Consider the following 21031-nt stretch of genomic DNA (forward strand, 5'->3'; position numbering starts at 1 on the left):
TCTTTTATGGGCGTTTTTTCTAAGTTACAACTCTCATTCTTCTGATGACTTTGTTGGATCGAGTTGTAAACTTAAACTCTATGGTGGCCTGATACTTTTGCTGTTTCTTTTGCTGTTTCTTCTGCATGCTTATTCCTCGTTAATGTTATTGCACGCATGCTGAATTACATCAGTCACCATATTTCATCATGCATTTCAAATTCTTCATAAATTATGTCAAATGCGTGTATGAATTACAAGATATAGGGGGGAGATCTCCATGATTTCACTCTTCAAGTGTGCATTGCATCAAAAGCAAATTCCTCACTATGCACATCTTCAGGGGGAGTTCTTCTATATCTTGCAATCAAATTCCTCAATATCAGTATTTACACTTCATATGTTTATCCCCGTTGAAAACTTAACCTATATTGTCATCAATCACCAAAAAGGGGGAGATTGTAAGTGCATCTAGTGCCCCTTAGTGATTTTGGTGTATTGAAGACTTATTGGTTAAGGGACTAATGTGTTTATGAGTGTACACAGGTCTATAAGTCTATGAGGAGTTTGATATTTACAGAGAAAGTCGACCCCTAAAAATGAAGTTCTTCGACTGAAGACTTTGGATTCCTGAAGGCTTTCTGAAGACTTTGAAAGTGAAGAAATTGGTGTGACCTTGAAGACTTGGTATTCATTTGAAGAACATGAAGCGTGAAGACTTTTGTTTTCGTAGTTTCATTTTCCCTTTCTTGAGTCATAGGAAACACCGTACTGTTAAAGGGGGTTGAGGAATACTAAGGAAAAATTTCCATGTGATGCTCAACTCAAAATCCTACACGTACCAATCCCTTCGATCGAAGCCATTGGAAATCTCATACAGTTCAGTCATATTCTTCAGTGACAGAGACGATGTTCTTCTGGTCTCTGAAGAATTTGTTCTGACTGAGGAGTTAGGAATTCGCCAGTGCGAATTGCCTACACAGTGAGGAACATGATAGCCCTGAGGAATTTGATACTCAAATTTCCGACCGTTGCTGTGCAATGCGCCAGCTGTCCCAAAATATCTACCCACCTAACGGTCATATCATTGAAGGGCATTTATGTCTTATCATGACGGGTTGCTCCCTAGGCTATAAATAGCCGCCCCCTACAACCACTAGCTGGTTGGCTGCTCCGAGAGAAACTGACACTTGTCATTTGAGAGCATCCCATCCTCTGAGGACTTTGAGCGAAAATCATCAAGTGAGGAAAACCCAAACCCAAACACCTACAAACCCCAAGTGATTGAGCATCACTGAAGAGATTGATCCTGCGTGGATCCGATGCTTGTTACCTTTGAAGACTGTGCTTCTTCCAGACGGTTAGGCATCATGGTTTAGAGCATCCAAGAGGAAATTGTGGATCGCCGAGTGACCGAGTTTGTGATGGTTCGGAAGTCACCTGAAGACTTACCACGAGTGATTGGGCGAGGTCTGTGTGACCTTAGCTCAAGGAGAATATGGTGAGGACTGTGTGTCCGGGACAATGTGTCCTCAGGTTTAGATACCTAGCCGCTCCAACTAGATGTACAACTGAGACAACAGTTGGAACTAGTCTACCAAATCATTGTCTTCACCAAGCTTACTGGTTCTATTTCCTCAACTCTTTCATTTCCTCATAACTGTGTTGTGTACTTGTTCATATCTGTGTTTGAAGACTTTGACTGAAGACTTACCCAATTTCCTCAGTTCAATTTCTTCAGTCTGTTTGTCTTCATCCTGTGTTATCCTGTGTTTACGCTTTCTGTACTCTGTGCTCGTCTTCATTTCATCATGATGACCATGCTTGTGTTCTGCTATGCATACTTTTGAGTACTTATTCCGCTGCAAGTAGTTCTTCGCTAAGGAATTTCCTCACTAGCAAATTCCTCAGTGAAGAATTTATAAAAATCGCCTATTCACTCCCCCTCTAGTCGATATAACGCACTTTCACCGAGGACATCAGCGGGGCCACAGCCAGACCTGCACCAGCCAAGTTTCCACCGCCATTAGCATGCAGCTGCCAGCCCGACCAGCTGGGTAGGCACCTGCATGGCAACATGCAGCTTTCAGGCCAAATCAGCAAGCTCCTGCGTGGCGACATGCAGATCTTCGTGAAGACCCTACCACCACACCACCTCTGCTGCCTACCTGCCTACATGGTGCCGCATGCATCGTTGGCCAGGGCGTGTGTCGAAGCGAAGAGGAGCGGCGACAGACGGGATGGGCCTCGCTCCCCGTCCCCGATAAAGCTAGGGGACACCTAAGCGATGCATTAAATGCGTCTTGTCCTGTAATACGGGTGATAAGCTCATAGTACTGTAGGCCTTTCCACCTCTTATGTGCCACTGTGGCAGCCCCTTTCGACTATAAAAGGAGGCCCATGGCGTACCAGAGGAGGACTCGGCTCTTTTGAACGACACAGCCACCATATCTAGTTCGAGAGCTCAAGAACACTCAATACATCCACCAAAGCAGGACTAGGGTTTTACGCATCCTCGCGGCCCGAACCTGGGTAAATGATCCTTGTGCTGACTGTTAATCTTGCTCTTCTCACAACCCCGCGCCCCGGCAACCATAGTAGGGATTCTTGTGATCCCATAGGTGTCGTTTCCCACCGACATCTTTGGCGCGCCAGGTAGGGGGCGCAATTGTGAGAATCTGGTCTAGTAGTTAGCCTAGCAGTTCTTCATCGCCATGGCTCCCAAGAAGAAGACGATCACAGCGATCGGCACGTCGGGAGCCGACCGGCCCGCGCCAGTGCGGGCGAGCAGCGGGCCGGTCGTGGACAGAACCCGAGCCGCGGCCCGCGAGCACCAGCATCGCCCCGGCGGTCAGAGCCTGGCGAGCGGCGTTGTTCGTGCGCCAGACGACGAGCCGCACGCCACCAGGTCCAAGGACGGGACTGGGCCCCCCGCAGACGGCGTGGGGCCCTCCAGGGGCATCGCTGTACTCCCTACAGGTGGCGCAGCGACCTCCAAGACGCCAACCCCAACAACCATAACGCGCTCTTCCCATGGTGTGCGGGACGAGTAGCGTCACCACACCGGTGACCCTGGACACCGCCATGGGAAGAGCCCTGTGCTTCGTCCGCGGGACAAAGGAGTTCAGCATGCCCGCCGAAGTGCTGGCGAAAATGGCACGCAGCCGTTGGGCCGTGATAGAGCTCCTTCCAATGTGGTTGGAAGTCGAAGCGCGCCACGGTCCACGCAGCTGTCGCCACCACCCACGCCAGCAGAAGCTTTGGCGCATGCGCAGCTACTCCTCGACTTCCCTCCTATTGCAGAGAAGCTCGACGAGTGGAGGGCCACCATCCGGAGCCTCGTCACCATCGCTAACAAAGATGATCCGCGACCGGCGGGTGAGGGAGTCCTGGACTAAGGGGTCCTCGGGCGTCCGGCCTGTTATCCATGGGCCGGACTGATGGGCTGTGAAGACATGAAGGCCGAAGACTGTACCCGTGTCCGGATTGGGCTCTACTTGTCATGGAAGGCAAGCTTGGCGACCGATTATGAAGATTCCTTCTTATGTAACCGACTCTATGTAAACCCTAGACCCCCCGGTGTCTATATAAACCGGAGGGGTTAGTCCGGAACGGACACACATTACCATAGTCATATAGGCTAGACTTCTAGGGTTTAGCCATTACGATCTCGTGGTAGATCAACTCTTGTAATACTCATATTCATCAAGATCAATCAAGCAGAAAGTAGGGTATTACCTCCATAGAGAGGGCCCGAACCTGGGTAAACATCGTGTCCCCCGTCTCCTGTTACCATCGATCCTAGACGCACAGTTCGGGACCCCCTACCCGAGATCCGCCAGTTTTGACACCGACATTGGTGCTTTCATTGAGAGTTCCACTGTGCCGTCGACAAAAGGTTTGATGGCCCCTTAAATCATCGATAACGACGCTGTCTAAGGAGGAACCTTCCTCCCCGGATAGATTTTTGTGTTCGATGGCTTCATTTTGCGGGCCAACTCGCTTGGCCATCTGGAGCAGATCGACAGCTACGCCCTGGCCACCAGGTCAGATTTGGAAGCTTGAACTACGTCGCGGCTATCCATGGAGACTTGATCTTCAATGGGTTCGAGACCGCGGCGATCGCTCCTCCTCGCTCCGATGAAAATGACTTAAATCTGTCATCGGATCACATCCAGGAGATGGTTCCTGCTGCTGCAACGGCCTTAGATCCGGAGCAGATCGTACCGTCCGAGGCCACAGAATCCGTGGCATTAGAGCCGCACATGGACTCAACACCTTACAATCCGCGTCAACGGAATTCCGGACTCGTTTTCGGCTATAAATTCCGAACCACGTATGCCTACGGACACCGAGTTGGATCGGTTATCGATCTTCGAGTTCAGCGCCGCAGACATCTTTCAACACTCACCCTTGGGCGATATGCTAAATTCATTAAAAAACCTGTCCTTGGCAGGGGACTCACAACCAAACTATGTTCGGTTCGAACTAGGGGATGAGGGAGAATTTTTCTTCCCACCCGCCACCCACTTCATAGCTACTGTCGAAAACTCAACCGACGTGCTTAACCGGGGCTCCGAAGACATCGACAGCTCGGACGGCGATGCCGATAAGGAGCAAGGCCTAGACCAACCATTCATAAGAAGTTGGACTGCCACCTCTTCACACGATGTATACATGGTCGATACTCCAAAAGACAGCAACACCGGCACCGGAGGAAACAATACCCCGGACGACGCCGAACACAATGAAGACCCTGTCGGAGTAAAATCCGAATAGGAGGAACAAGAAAACGGGCAAGCCAGCCCCAACGAACAGGCCCTACCCAGCGACAACTCGGAGGATGACAACTACCTTTCGCTCTCCGAAGACGAGGTAAGCCTCGGCGACGAAGACTTCATCGTACCTGAAGGACCCCTCGAGCAGGAGCGTTTCAAGCGCAGGCTAATAGCTACCGCAAGGAGCCTGAAAAAGAAGTAGCAGCAGCTTCAAGCTGACCAAGACCTACTCAATGATAGATGGACCAAAGTCCTGGCCGCCGAAGAAAACGGCCATAGTGGCCCAGCCAAAAGCTACCCGAAGCATAGATCGCTACCGCAGTTTGATAACGAGGTGTTGGAGCCCATACCATTATCACACCATGCGGCAGGTCGACGACAACCCGGTTCGGATAAAGAGGCAACTCAAGCCAAACTCCAGACCGCCCTACCTCGCCGTAAAGGCAGGAATAACAAAACTCGTGGTTGTACAGATGACCTTCGACGGGACTTGGATAGTAGAGCAGGACACGCAAGATCGATCTACAGATCGCGAGGGCATGTCCCGACACATGACGACGGCTACCTATTCGGACGTGACAAACCTAGCCACGCCCGAGCCGAAAACCACAAACGGACTCCTTCGGAGTCACGTCGCATTGTGGCCCAACATAGAGGCGCCGCACACCCCCTTTGCTTCACCGATGAAGTAATGGATCATGAATTCCCCGAGGGATTCAAAGCCGTCAATATTGAACCATACGACGGAACAACCGATCCCTCGGTATGGATAGAAGATTTTATTCTTCACATCCATATGGCCCGTGGAGACGACTTCCACGCCATTAAATACCTCCCACTAAAGCTAAAAGGGCCAGCTCGGCACTGGTTAAACAGCCCGCCTGAAAATTCCATAGGCAGCTGGGAGGACCTGGAAGAAGCCTTCCTTGGCAACTTCCAAGGAACATATGTCCGGCCGCTAGATGCCGATGACCTAAGACATATTGTCCAGCAGCCCGGAGAGTCAGCCAGGGAGCTCTGGACTCGGTTCTTAGTCAAAAAGAACCAAATCGTGTCAGGACCGGATTTTCGGGATATTAATTCTCCAGAAAATGGCCCTTATGCTCACCAGCCCCAGGATTACTGTTAGCTGATGAGGCACCAACTTGATACAAGAATTTCCAAGCAAAGTACAAAATATGTAGTACAAGACCATTGTGGCCTAGGAGTACAACACTTGGTTTCTAGTGGTTGATGGCGGAAGCGGTTTGTGGTACATCTGCGTCTATGGGACTCCATTTCCCACAAGAACAGCTGACCAGGATAACTCCTATCTTCGCGAGGCTGCTGTCAACATTGCATAGGTTCCAGGGCCGTCGTCGTAACGCTCTTCTCCACGCAAGAAAATCTGGCCAAGACAATAGCCAGGGACAAGCCAGTGAGTACGTTTGAATGTACTCGCAAACATTATGAACACGGGTATAATATAACAAAGGGTAATCATGCTCCGAAATATTCATGATCATAACGTCTGTCCCGAATTAAACGAAAAACTGTGATGCACGCATGCAGGAATTAAATGAACATGCAATACGGGAGTAAAAATAGAATGCACTGACTAAGTGTCTGAAATGACTCCTCGAAAGGTTGTAAATAAATTAATAATGCCGCAGTCGGGCGTCTGAGCGACACCACATAAAGGGCTTTATAAAGAATAATTAAATAACAAACATGCCGCAGTCGGGCGTCTGAGCGACACCACATAATGGGCTTATGAATAAAAGAAAATAACGAGCATGCCACAGTCGGGCGTCTGAGCGACACCACATAAAGGGCTTATGAATAATAAATAAATGACAACATGCCGCAGTCAGGCGTCTGAGCGACGCCACAAAAAGGGCTTATAATAAGAATAATCACAGTGAATATCCAGGAGGTAGAACCATCCCAGGGATACTCAATAATTCAAATAATGTAAATGGTTAGTCCATAATAATAATAAACATAACCCTCATATGTCATAGGTCATAATCAAAGTTCTAGTCTAGCCGTTTCTCCATCCAAAGACCGTCGCTAGATTCGAGTTTAGCCATTTCTCCATTCGAAAACCGTTACTATGATCCAGTTTAGCCGTTTCTCCATCCGAAAACCGTCACTAGACCCATCTCAGACTGTAGTCCTTACCCATGAACATGGCTATCCAAATAGATATGACCTCTACAGAGGGTGTACTCTTTACCCACGAGTAACGGATTTATTTAGTCCATCGGGACTAATTCCGCCTACGGCCTTTTAATTGAAAACATGCCTGACCTGCACACACCAGCTTAACTTACCGGTGTCTGGAGTCACCCTCAACACCTGTCAAGCCAAACTCTAAGTGGGGAGGCTACAACCTCGACGTAGCATGGGATCAAATTTATATCGCGCGCTCTAAGGGGTGCCCCCCTCTCGGTCCCAACCGGAAACACCCATGCCCCCGGACCAGGTGGCATGCCTACCGGAGGCCTCCGGTATCTTCCACCATGGCCTCTCTGTACGGTGTGTGCTTCGGTAAGGGGTTGACAACTTACTGAACCGTACCCTACCTGCGGCAGGGACAAGTGGCAGTACAAAACAAGTAGGGGGAAGTTACTGAACAAGACTCGACCTACGGCCAACTCAGGAGGTCCAAGTATTCTCCGAATGATTAGCATAACCAATATATTTCCATTAACAGATAAACTCACCACTCATCAAGCCTCACCATGCCATACCGGACATACTCGTCTCAACGAGGAACTAGGGACAAGCTCGTGTCTACCCAAGACCACGACTTTCCCGGCTTCCTTCCGGTATGCATGAGAAGCTCACGAGGATGAACACTAACACCAGCATATCCATTACTAACACTAAAACACCTCCAATATGCACTCATGCGAATGATTTTTATCGTCACATAAAAATAACGTATGCTCCAAGTCAAGTGGTGTTGTAACCGTATCAAAACACCTCACCAAAATATTATGCCAGAGTTCAGAATGCTTGCCTTCAAGTGTATGCATGTGGGGGTGCACTTTTGAAGGTTGCCTTTTTCTCCAAAATCCTATTTTGAGAAATATTCAAATAACACACATTTCAAAAACAGTACAAAAAGTTGTCCCAATTTTTTTTGAAATAAATCTTAAAATAAACTAGATGAAATTTGAGAGAGGTAGGAAAAAGAATCAACTCATTTGGAGTTTTATTTTAAAAGTTATAGCCAGTCAAAGATTAGTCAAAGTTCTGTTTTAATAAAATCAGAAAAAGAAAACGCTTCGGGGGAGAATACGCTTTCGCAGCAGAGGAGACGTACTCGGGATTTTACGCTATCACTTAACCAGAGTGGACGGCGCGAGGGTCACTGACAGTGGGTCCAGGGGGCCCACTGGTCAGGTTTGACTGGTCTTCCCTCCCTCCTCTCTCTCTGCCCGAACGGTGGCGGGTCTCCGGCGATCGCCGTCAACGAACGTCAGCTCCCCACGGGGCCCCGAGGGCAGGGATGGATCCGCCAGACCGGGGCGGTCCTACTGGTGGGCGCTAGGCAGGTGGGGACGGAGGAAGTCACCGGCGGCGAGCTCCGCGGCGGACGGTGGTTCGGGAGCAAAGTGGGCTTCGGGCTATGGTGGTCCTTGGTCGAGGCTGAGGCGCTAGGCAGCTTCGCATGGCTATGGGGAGACATTTGGTGGCGTTGGATGGGCGGGGGAGGGCCTGGCTGCGACGTATTGCACCGGAGCTCGGCGGCGGCCGAACTGGCCGGAGACGAGGAAGAAGGCCCCTCCCCGTCGATTGCTGGCTGTGGGAGTACTATGGGGGTGGCCTGGGGTTGCCTGAGTGCTCGGAGGAGCTCGGGGCCTCCTTAAATAGGTGCTCGAGGTCGGTCCTGCGGCGGCCGAGGATAGGATCGCCGGCGACCACTTTTCTGTAACTGCAGGACTACATGGCGGCGACGAGCGCGTGCCGACGGCTTGCGGATAAGCTCGGGCTGTTCCCAGGGGGCAGCTGGCGCGCGCGGGTGGCTTGGGCGGCGCCGACCACGGCAGAGCCCGCTGCCGACGCCGGCGTGCCGCCAAGGGAGCCCTGACAGCGGCGCTGTAGGGCGCCATGGAGGCATGGAGGTTTCTGGTGAGTGGGCGAGTGCAGGGCGCGGCTCTGCAGGCGAGCAAGGGCCAGGGATGCGACGCGGCGACCCGTGCGCACGCACGTGCAAAACGCGCGCTCTGGCCACGCCCAGAGCACGCACACCAGGTGTTCGACGAAATGCCTGCGCGTGCTAGAGGGCTTGGGTGATGCTGGCAGTTAATAGGCCAGGGTTAGGGATAGCTAGGAGGTTAGTGGACATGCTGGATGGGTCAGGGGCTCAAGTCCACAATGCAAACTAGAAGACATGCCAAAACTGTTCCTGCACACAGGGTGTTCGACAGAATGCCATGGGCATCTAGGCAACTCTTGGGGTGGCAAAAATCTCCAGATCCTAGTCTCTTTAGGAAGTAAAGAAGGTGGTAAGGTTAGTTTGGCAAAAACAGAAATTTGTTAGTGCAAGTTTTTGAGAAAACCAGTTTTGGGCAGAAACTAAAGGCTATCATTGCATGCACTAAAATTACTCCAATGGGTCCAATCGCCTGGACTTAAGGGTTTGGTAGGGAGGACTGTAAGTAGGAAAAAGCTCAAGGGCACTAGGGCAAAATAAAATAGGGTTGCAGTACAAATCACCAAACTGGAGCAGAATGAAGATGAGGTTGATTCACTCAAATTTTTCAAAGAACAACACTGGGTTTTTGCATGAAGTTGAATTATGAGCATCTACTGACATCTCCAAACACTTGGAAGAATTTTTAGAAGAATATTTAAACAAGTTGTAGTGCAAAAATACGTACTGGACCAGATTTAAAAAAATTGATGTAGAGCTCAAAATCTCCAATGACCAAAGGATATTTTTGCATAAAAGTGATGTGGAAACCTCACATGACATCCCCAAATTTTGGTGAAAATTTTAAATGTATTTATCAAAAGGTTGCAGTGAAAAAGGGGCTCCAAATTTATGAATGATCACTTTAAAAGAACAAAGCTCATGAAAAATTAATTATGCAAATAAATCCACTGATAAAGAATTGTTTTTATAAAGAGGGCATACAAGTCCAATAATACTTTTGGAAAGTTTCCATTTGAGGTAAAAACCCACAATATTAAAGAGAAGAGGGGTTCTGAAATCAAAGGAGAAGTCCAGAAAAATAAAAATTTAATTTCCTAGCAAAATTTTAATTAATAAAACAAGGTCAATTTTTTTGGGGTGTTACAAATCGTCGACTATCCGGACACGGAAGCCCTTGCGGCCTTCAGACACAGCGTCCGGGACGAATGGCTGACACGCCACCTCGGCCAAGAAGGACCTAAATCCATGACAGCCCTCACTGCTCTGATGACCCGCTTTTGCACGGGGGAAGACAGCTAGCTCGCTCGCAGAAGCAACAGCGCCAGCGACCCGGGCAGTTCCGAAATCCGAGACGGCAACTACAAGCCACGACGAAGCAAATACAACAGTTGTAATGATAACGACAGATCACGTGACACAACGGTCAACGCCGGATTCAGCAATCCCAAGCCCGGTCAGCGGAAGAAGCCATTCAAGGCAAATCGCGACGAACCATCCAACCTGGACAGGATATTGGACCGACCCTGCCAGATTCATGGCCACCCCGATAAACCAACCAATCATACTAACAGAAACTGCTGGGTCCTTAAATAGGCCGGCAAGCTCAACGCCGAACACAGGGGAAGGAGGCCGCCAGACGACAGGGATGACGGAAAGGTTCACCAACGAAGTACCGGGGGTCAGAAGCAATTTCCACCAAAAGTTCAACTACTCCCAGAGCGGAAATAGCAACCCGGCTTCCGCCGCCCACTTCGTACACCCACAAAATTTGTACCGCGCATACATCATTACGCACTCAAGATACCATGGGTATTGGCGGAAGCACAACACGGACAAGCCTGCAAGCACTCCAGTAACTTCTTTTATTGTTATCATTTATTTTCTCTTTATTTCCTCTTTCTCCATCCTTTAAAAATAGGTGGCGAACAGGATAAACATCTGAAAACCGGCTCTATCGGAGTCCGGATCCGTACACTCACTTAAGGGGCTATTTCCATCAAGGATTCCCCCCACCGAGGACTGGTGGCGCAGACGTGCGACAGGAGGTCCAAAATAACCTTTGTAGACCGCACTCTCTATTTTTTGAGCCTGTACTATGCCTGTTCCTCTGCCTCCGACCCCGAACATGTCAAATAGCCGGGAGGATGGCCTTTATATATATCATAAGTTATCATTGGCATAGCGCTCAGTTCCCAGTAAACAATATCCGAACTAACCACCCGCAGTGTTTCCCCAACAAGTATGGTCCTATGGTATTTTCACATAAATACCTTGGTATAACCTGCCAGGGGCTCGGCGTGGGAACAAATGAGTTGCCAGTAAAAGTCCAAACAGCTCTATAGCATACTTCGGCGTCGCAAGTTCGGCCTTACATGCATCAGCTCCGAATCATTGTCTTGGGTCAATAGTTGGGTTGCCCGGCTCCTGTGCTTGCTACCCTACGTTCCGCTATATCGGCTAGGGTAGTAAAGGGAGAACTACTGCGATTGTGCCCTGGTCTAAAGCGGACGAGCACCTCAGTAGAGAAAGCCGAAAACTGACTGTCATGATGCGGCGCGAGCTGGTCCACCACTTGATGACTTCTCGGAATCTCTAGTGATTCCCCGTGTCACACGAAGGATCTTTTTCAGATCAAATATGTAAGGCACCATACCCCGTATACATACCAGGGGCTATGTTGTAGTCCCACCATAAAACTCTTATGGCTAAGTGAAAGTGTTAACGCCCTATAGTCCGATTGCCTGGTTCGCCACATTATCACCTCCTTCATGGACCAAGACATTGGATAAAGAGTGATTAAATGCTTTTCCGAACACCCCCATACTTCCTACGAGGGGGCTGAAGCCGGCGACTGGAAAACTTCCAGTTTATATCAAAAACAGCCACACAGGAGGAATTCAAGCTTTCAAGCAAAAATATATAAATAGATTAACTATAAAATTGTCTTTTACAATTATCATACACCTCACTCGAACATTATGTCTTTCGAGCATTGGCCCTCTATCAGGCGGGCGACCCCTAGGACGTCTTCAAAATAATGCTCCAGTTCCGGACGGTCCTTGCCTTTGGGTGGACTCTTCGCCACAACATCGATGGCCTTCATCTTCCCCCAGAATGTCTTGACTCGGGTGAAGGCCATCCGTGCACCTTCAATGCACGTTGACCGCTTCATAGCGTCGATACGCGGCACCGCGTCAACAAGCTTCTGCACCAAACCGAAATAGCTATTCGGCGCAGGCTCGGTTGGCCACAACCGGATTATGACATCCTTCATGGCAGCACCGGATATCCTATGAAGTTCGGCCCATTGGGACATCTATTCATTGAGCAGCAGAGGACGCTTTGACGCACCAAACTGCGACCAAAAAAGCTTCTCCGTTGCATATCCATCTCGCGCTTGGTAATACTGCACCGCATCGGAAGAACTCTTCGGCAAGTCCAAAAACTCGTCCGGAGAACTCCACACTTGGTTAAGCTGAGCATAGTCCGGGTCACCAAGCTTAGTTTGCAGCAGAAAAGGCTTTCCAGCCACAATCTCCTTCGCCTGCCGAACTTCCTCACGGATTGCTCTGGATTCTGATCGCGCTTCTCTCACCTCCTGTCGGGCCTTGTCCAGTTCATCCGTTAAAGCTTTATTCTCCTTCTCAAGAAATTCGCAGCGGCCAGTGGCATTCTCCAGTTCGAGTGTCATTGTGGATATCTTCTCCTCACCTTGGCACTGGGCAGCTTGTTCGGCCTTTAATTCAGCCAATGCCTTTTCGGCAGCAACATTGCTACGATGGACCTCCTCCTTGGCCTGGGTCAGCTCCGCTCGAAGAAATTCAACGGCGGCAGCACCATCTGCAGCCACGCGCATTCCAGCATCTAAAATCCCAGCATTATGTTTATACCACAAACAATGTATGAGGATCGCCCCGAATACATACTTTGCGACTCGTCAAGACACGTATTAATTAATGCAAGATCATCCCCTGCCACGTCAAGCTTCCGCTGTAGCTCGGCAATTTCCATAGTCCGGGAAGTGGCCAAAGGGGAAGCAGCCTGTGTTCAAGCTCATCGGGTTAGTCCTCAAAATGATCAGTGTTGATCCTCTGTTTGCTTCCTAATGGAAGACAACCTGAGTCTCAGGGGCTACTACCTATATACAGGCGCATCTTTGCAAAGGAAGCATAACTGAAAACATTATGTCACATACCTCGAAGCCCTTTAGTAGGCTCATGAAGGCTTCATTTCATCCGCTCTTCGCGGATGAAATCCTCTCAATCACCGTACCCATCAAGGTACGCTGTTCCCCCGAGACAGATGCTTTTTGCAACATGTCCCGCAATATATCCGGAGCCCCCTGGTCTCCGGGAGCCTCTCTAGGAGCACCACCATCCTCTAAAGGAATCTGTTCATCCGTCTCCAGAATCACTGTCGGCTGCGAGCCAGACAGTCCGGGGCCTTTGCTATCGTCAGCTCCGGACTCCCGGACGGTCAGAGATCCACCTTCAGGCACTGCCGCCTTTGTCCCTTGTGCAACTAGTTGATTAAAAGGGACCCTCCGCGACGACACTTTAGAGTCATCTGCCCTATTGGATGAAGAGGTTCGAGGAGGCGTCTCGCTCTCCATCATCTCTGGGAGGAGACTTCCCGAAGAAGAGGATTGCCCAGAAAAACTCTGTGCCGACCTGCAAAAATGCATGAACGCGTTACGAATATCTTCGGTTAACAGCAACGAAGCAGACGCTATCAAAGTGTTCGGGATTCACTTACGGTTTGGCCGAGGGCTCGTCCCCTTGTTGGAGCTGTTCAGCGGCATCGCTTTCCAAGCCCAAGCCGCTCGCCGGTGGCATCTTGCCCCTCTTAGAAGACCGCCCCTCCCAATCTTCGGAGGCGGCCCTTTTCCTCCTGCTAGGAGAAGGGATACTGGATCCTTTTTCGCTTCTGTCTTCAGGCGAGGAAAGGTCGATCTCCCCGGACTCAGTGTCCGACTTACCTCCAGAACCAAGGTCCTCTTGAGCCCTCTCACTCTCCTCTTTACCCTCCCTTACCGGCGCCGGGCGTGGCACCGAGGCTACCATCCTTACTAGCACCGGAGTAGCTGAGTCTTCGGGAAGAGGAGCCAGACACCTAATCCGTTCCACCTTCTTTATCCAGCCCTGGAAAAAGATGGATTGCTCAATATCTTATTATGGGACGCTCGACTACCGGGTGTTCAGAAGTGTAATACTTACCGGGGTGGTCGAATGATTGCTGTGGAGGCCGATGTCTTCGGTGGTGCCGGGCCATTGCTCTCGTTCCCCGAAAAACAACCTCCTCATTCCTTCGTGCGTAGTGCTGAAGAGTCCGCGGCCCTTCTGGGTTAAACTCCCACATGCGGCGAGGCCGCCGCTGGCACGGCAGAATCCGACGGACCAGCATTACTTGAATAACGTCAACAAGATCGATGCCCTTCTCGGCAAGGCTTCGAATGCGACCCTGCAGAGTTCGCACTTCATCAACGGATCCCCAGTCCAACCCCTCATTGATCTATGAAGCGAGCCGAATTGGGGGGCCGGATCGGAACGCAGGCGCAGTTGCCCACTTAGAGCCACAAGGCTCGGTAATGTAGAACCACCCCTGCCGCCATAAGTCGGAGGATTCGGCGAAGGATCCATGAAACCAAACAGTGCTAGCGAGCTTGCCCACTATGGCGCCACCGCACTCTGCCTGCTCCCCCTCTATCACTTGCGGCTTCACGTTGAAGGTCTTGAGCCACAAGCCAAAGTGCGGAGGAGTTCGGAGTAAGGTTTCGCACGTGACGATAAACGCCGATAGAAGAATAGAGTCCGGGGCCAGATCATGAAAATCTAGCCCGTAATAGAACATGAGCCCCCGGACGAAGGGGTTAAGTGCGAACCCTAACCCGTGAAGGAAGTGGGATAGGAACACGACCCTCTCGCCAGATCTGGGGGTGGGAATAATCTGCCCCTCGGCAGGAAGCTAATGAGGGATTTCTGCGGTCAGATATCTGGCCGCTCGAAGCTTTGCAATATGCTCCTCTATGACAGCAGAGGCCACCCACCGGCCTTGACGGTTGGATCCGGACATGATCGGAGCTTGTGCTGGTTGAAACCCGGGTGTTGGAACTCGAGGTATCAAGGGTTGAGGAAGAAGCAAGCCTGATGGAAAAATACGGAGCGGTACCCCTATATAGAGGCTGTGAATATTAAGCGCCTCCTCCCGGTCCTCAAAACTTGCCTGTTTCCAAGGAGTTGCACCCAAACGACGGTTGGGTAACCCACGTCCGGGTTGACAGGAATCCCCTGAAAAAAGGGAGACACGATCTCCGCTCGGATAAGACACGCCAATTAAATCGCATCTTAGGGCGTGGGGCGACGAGCCAGCTAAAAGGCGGTTCGCAAATAATGGCTGAAGTAGGCGTGATTTCATATTACCAAAGAGTTGTCGGGATTGGACTCATAGGATATTAAATCCTCTATAATTATATATTCAAGTTCGGATACAATCAACACATCTGAAGACTATCTTGGAGTTCGGAGAAAGGGGAACCCGCCTTGCAATGTCGAAGACAATCTGCGCACCGGACTCCTCGTCATTAAAGCCAGGTTCAGGGGCTACTGAGGGAGTCCTGGACTAAGGGGTCCTCGGGCATCCGGCCTGTTATCCATGGGCCGGACTGATGGGCTGTGAAGACATGAAGGCCGAAGACTGTACCCGTGTTCGGATTGGACTCTACTTGGCGTGGAAGTCAAGCTTGGCGACCGATTATGAAGATTCCTTCTTATGTAACCGACTCTATGTAAACTCTAGACCCCCCGGTGTCTATATAAACCAGAGGGGTTAGTCCGGAACGGACACACATTACCATAGTCATATATGCTAGACTTCTAGGGTTTAGCCATTACGATCTCGTGGTAGATCAACTCTTATAACACTCATATTCATCAAGATCAATCAAGCAGGAAGTAGGGTATTACCTCCATAGAGAGGGCCCTAACCTGGGTAAACATCGTGTCCCCCGCCTCCTGTTACCATCGATCCTAGACGCACAGTTCGGGACCCCCTACCCGAGATCCGCCGGTTTTGACACCGACAGCGGGGCCCTCGGGCCACCGCTCCATCGAGCCACCATATGCCAGCGCTGGGAGGACCGGGGGTGATGCGGTCACGGTGCACTCTTCTCCTCCTCACTAGCCACCGCGGGTGTCAACCCGTCGTGACGATGCTTGTGATAACATCTTTATAGCGTCGTCCGACCCGCGGACCCACCGCGACCATCGCCAAGTTCTTCGAGAACGAGCTCATGAAGATGCTTGAACCACTATCGAGCGCCGGCGTGATACATGGCACTAGTCGGACAAGCGGGCGGGACCCGCTATGGACCACCCAACATCGGGGGGCTCCGGCGGCCTACCTTACAAGGTGGGCTACCCGGCCTTTACCCGTGAGCTGCGGCAGTTCCAGTGGCCGTCCCACCGCACGTTCAAGCCCGACGTCGGCGAGAAGTACACTAGAAAGACCCATCCGTCAGAGTTCCTCAGCATCTACACCATCGCGATGCAGGCTACCGGAGCTTGCGACGACAAGGTGCTTGCCAATTACTTCCCGTTGGCACTGAAGCCCAATGTCATGTCTTGGTTGATGCACTTGCTGGCGGATTCCATTTCTTCTTGGTCGGATCCGTGCCATGAGTTCGTTGGCGCCTTCACTGGAGGCCATCAAGCTCATGGCCAGGCCAGTGATTTGCATATCATTCCCCAGAAGGAAGGGGAAAACCTGCGCAAGTACATCCAGAGATTCAGCCGGGTGCAGTACAACATCCCCGACGTTCATCCCGCCGCCGTGATTAGCGCGTTCCATCAGAACGTGCGCAACCGCAAGATGCGCGAGGAGTTGGCGATGACCAAGGTTAAGGATGTGGCCGAACTTTATGTTCTGGCCGATAGGTGCACCCAGGCTGAAGAGGGAAGTACCCCGGCGAGGACGCCGGCACAGAAACCGACTCTACTGATGAAGACACCGCCGCCTCGACGAAGAAGGGCCGATGTTGCAACAGGAAACGCATGGGCAAGACCATGCTTTCCGTCGAGGGATCCGACAGCACCGGCGCCACCAAGAAGGCCAAGGCAGACGACCCCGGCAAGGAAATTGCCGGGTGCGCCGCCTGCCAGGCCTTAGCGGCTGCCGACAAGCCGGGGGGCTCCGACAAGCAGTATTGCAAGATCCATCGTACCAAAGGCCACGACCTCCAGAACTGCCGACAAGTTGAGTTGCTGGCCGAAAAGAAAAAAGGCCGAGTATGAGAGGCGGGACAAGGAGAAGGGTCAGGACGGTGCCGAAGGTTCCGGCAAGAAGCGTGGCGGCCAAGGAGGCCACCGCGGCAAGGACAACTAGCAAGAGAGGCCTGCCCAGGGCCGTGACAAGAAGCAAGAAGACGATGATCATGACGAGGACGACGAGTCCGGCGAGCAAGAGTTCCAGAAGGCTACGAAGGCCATGTGCGTTGATTGTGGCGCCTCGCTGCATACTTCTCACCGCCAGCTCAAGCAGTGGGCGCGTGAGATTACAACAGCGGAGCCGTCGTTCGACGCTCAGAAGCCGCTGAAGTGGTACAGCCCGCCCCTCATCTTTGACGCCGAGGACCACCCTGAACGCACAACCGCGGTCGGGTGTTTGCCATTCTTGGTCTCGCCAACGATACACAACCTCAAGGTGAACAAGATGTTGGTCGACGGCGGGGCCGGCCTGAACTTGATCTCGCCCGTCGTGATCAAAAGGCTGCAAATTCCTGATGGAGACCTCGAGGAAACGGGCACGTTTCAAGGGGTCAATTCGGGGAGGAGCCAGCTGAAGGGGAAGGTCACATTGCCCATGACATTTGGAGGAGAGTTAAACTACCGGACGGAGAGGATCGTCTTCGATGTGGCCGAGATCCCCTTGCTCTACAACGGGATCCTCGGCCGCCCGGCACTAGCCAAGTTCATGGCGGCGTCACACTACGCGTACAACATGCTGAAGATGCCTGGGCCGTTGACCATCATCTCCGTCCCCTCCGACAAGAAGGACGCGCTGATTTGCGCCGACTAACTCTACGGGGAAGCAGTTGCAACAGCTGCCACCAAGGCACTTGCTCCTGCCGCTGAAGCCCCGGGAGGGAAGAAGAAGCCCGACAAGACCTCTCGCACCCACTCCGGCAAGAGCACCTCTTCGGAGTGTTGTGCTACCGTCGAGGACGTGCCAGAGAGCTCCACCGGCAAGAGCAAGAAATCCAGAGCTGAGCCACTGCAGACCAGGAAGGTGTCCATTAGGGAGGATGGCACGGGAGGGGCTTTCACCATAAGCTCCACCCTCGACAGCAAATAGGAAGGCGCGCTCGTCACCTTCCTGCGGGCGAATGTCGATGTGTTTGCATGGCAAGCATCTGACACCCCCGGTGTTCCCAGGGAGGTGATTGAGCACCACCTACCTGTCTGTCCTCATGCGCGGCCCATCAAGCAAAAGGTCAAGAAGCAGTCTCTAGAAAGGCAGGAGTTCATCACAGAGGAGATCAGGAAGTTGGAAGCGGCATGTTTGGTGAGAGGACTACTCCATCCGACATGGTTGGCCAATCCGGTGGTGGTGCACAAGGAAAATGGGAAGTGGAGGTTGTGTATTGACTACACAGATATCAATAAGGCTTGTCCCAAGGACCCCTTCCCGTTGCCGCGCATCGACCAGATTGTTGACTCCATGGCCGGGTGTGATCTGTTGTCATTCCTCGACGCCTACTCGGGCTACCACCAGATCTTCATGACAAGAGAAGATGAAGAGAAGACAACATTCATCACCCCATGTGGTACGTATTGCTTTTTACGGATGCCTTTCGGGTTGAAGAGTGCTGGCTCGACATTTGCAAGAGCGGTCCAAATTGGTTTCAAACCCCAGCTCCATAGAAATAGTAAAGCATACATGGATGACATAGTGGTCAAAACCAAGGACAGGGCAACTCTTGTACAAGACCTGGAAGAGACATTTGCCAACCTGCGCAAGATCAACCTCAAGCTGAACCCTGAGAAGTGTGTCTTCGGCATTCCGTTCGGCAAGCTTCTCGGGTTCTATGTGTCGCAGCGCAGGATCGAGGCAAACCCAGACAAGATCAAGGCTATTGAACAGATTGAGGCGCCCAAGCGGATCAAGGATGTGCATTGGCTCACTGGCTGTGTTGCCGCCATGAGCCGATTCTGTAACGCCCACGATGCGGCTATATCTCTCACGTGTCGAGGCACGGCTTAGAGGCATAACCGCATTGTAGGTTTTGTCGCAAGAAGGGTCATCTTCACACAATCCCATGTAATGAACAAGAATGGGATAAAGAGGGTTGGCTTACAATCGCCACTTCACACAATACTTGAATTAAATCATACATCATTCAAAACACACATAGTCCGACTACGGACAAAACCAAAAGAAAGGAAGATGGACCCAACTGCTAGATCCCCGATCGTCCCAACTGGGCTCCACTACTGGTCAACAGGAAACGAAACATAGTAACGACTAAGGTCCTCGTTGAACTCCCACTTGAGCTCGGTTGCATCACCCGCAGTGATATCGTCGGCACCTGCAATTGTTTAGGTAGAATCTGTGAGTCACGAGGACTCAACAATCTCACACCCGCGAGATCAAGACTATTTAAGCTTATGGGTAGGAGAAGGTAGTGGGGTGGAGCTGCAGCAAGCACTAAGCATGTATGGTGGCTAACATACGCAAATAAGAGCGAGAAGAGAAGCAACGCAACGGTCGTGAAGCTAGAAGTGATCAAGAAGTGATCCTGAAACTACTTACGCACAACCATAACACAAGAACCGTGTTCACTTCCCGGACTCCGCCGAGAAGAGACCATCACGGCTACACACGCGGTTGATGTATTTTAATTAAGTCAAGTGTCAAGTTCTCTACAACCGGACATTAACAAATTCCCATCTGCCACATAACCGCGGGCACGGCTTTCGAAAGATAATACCCTGCAGGGGTGTCCCAACTTAGCCCATCACAAGCTCTCACGATCAACGAAGGACATTCCTTCTCCCGGGAAGACCCGATCAGGCTCGGAGTCCCGGTTACAAGACATTTCGACAATGGTAAAACAAGACCAGCAAGACCACCCGACTGTGCCGACAAATCCCGATAGGAGCTGGACATATCTCATTCTCAGGGCACACCGGATGAGCGAAGTGTACAAGTACCAACGTAACCCAAGTTGCCAAGGGACGGTCCCGCACGGTGCTCTAGTTCGGACCAACACTTAGAGAAGCATTGGCCCGGGGGGGCTAAAATAAAGATGACCCTCGGGTTAATTACTCCCAAGGGAAAGGTAATAGGTTGTTAGGCAAATGGTAAAACCAATTTTGGGCCTTGCTGGAGGAGTTTTATTCAAGGCAAACTGTCAAGGGGGTCCCATAAATCACCCAACCGCGTAAGGGACGCAAAATCAAGGAACATAACACCGGTATGACGGAAACTAAGGGGGCAAGAGTGGAACAAAACACCAGGCATAAGGCCGAGCCTTCCACCCTTTACCAAGTATATAGATGCATTAATTAAATAAGAGATATTGTGATATGCCAAAATATCCATGTTCCAACATGGAACCAACTTCAACTTCACGTGCAACTAGCAACGCTATAAGAGGGGCTGAGCAAAAGCGGTAACATAGCCAAACAACCGTTTGCTAGGAAAGGTGGGTTAGAGGCTTCACATGGCAATATGGGAGGCATGATATAGCAGGTGGTAGGTAGCGCGGCAAAGCAATAGAGCGAACAACTAGCAAGCAAAGATAGAAGTGATTTCGAGGGTACGGTCATCTTGCCTGAAATCCCGCTAGGAAGAAGAACGAGTCCATGAAGAAGACAAACGGACGTAGTCGAGCGGATCCTCACAATCGCAACTAAACCGAAACTATCAAGGAGAAGCGCAACCGGAAAGAAGCAAACATCATGGTAAACAACCAACACATAAGCATGACATGATGCATAATCAAGTATGATGCATGTCCAGTTTAATGAGGCATGACAATATGGGAGCACAAACAATACTACAAATTAAGTGGAGCTCAATATGCAACGACTTGCATATTGACGAAACACCACATTCAAGTTATTTA

The sequence above is a fragment of the Aegilops tauschii genome, chromosome 1 (assembly GCF_002575655.3).
Source record: "Aegilops tauschii subsp. strangulata cultivar AL8/78 chromosome 1, Aet v6.0, whole genome shotgun sequence".
Lineage (NCBI taxonomy): Eukaryota > Viridiplantae > Streptophyta > Magnoliopsida > Poales > Poaceae > Aegilops > Aegilops tauschii.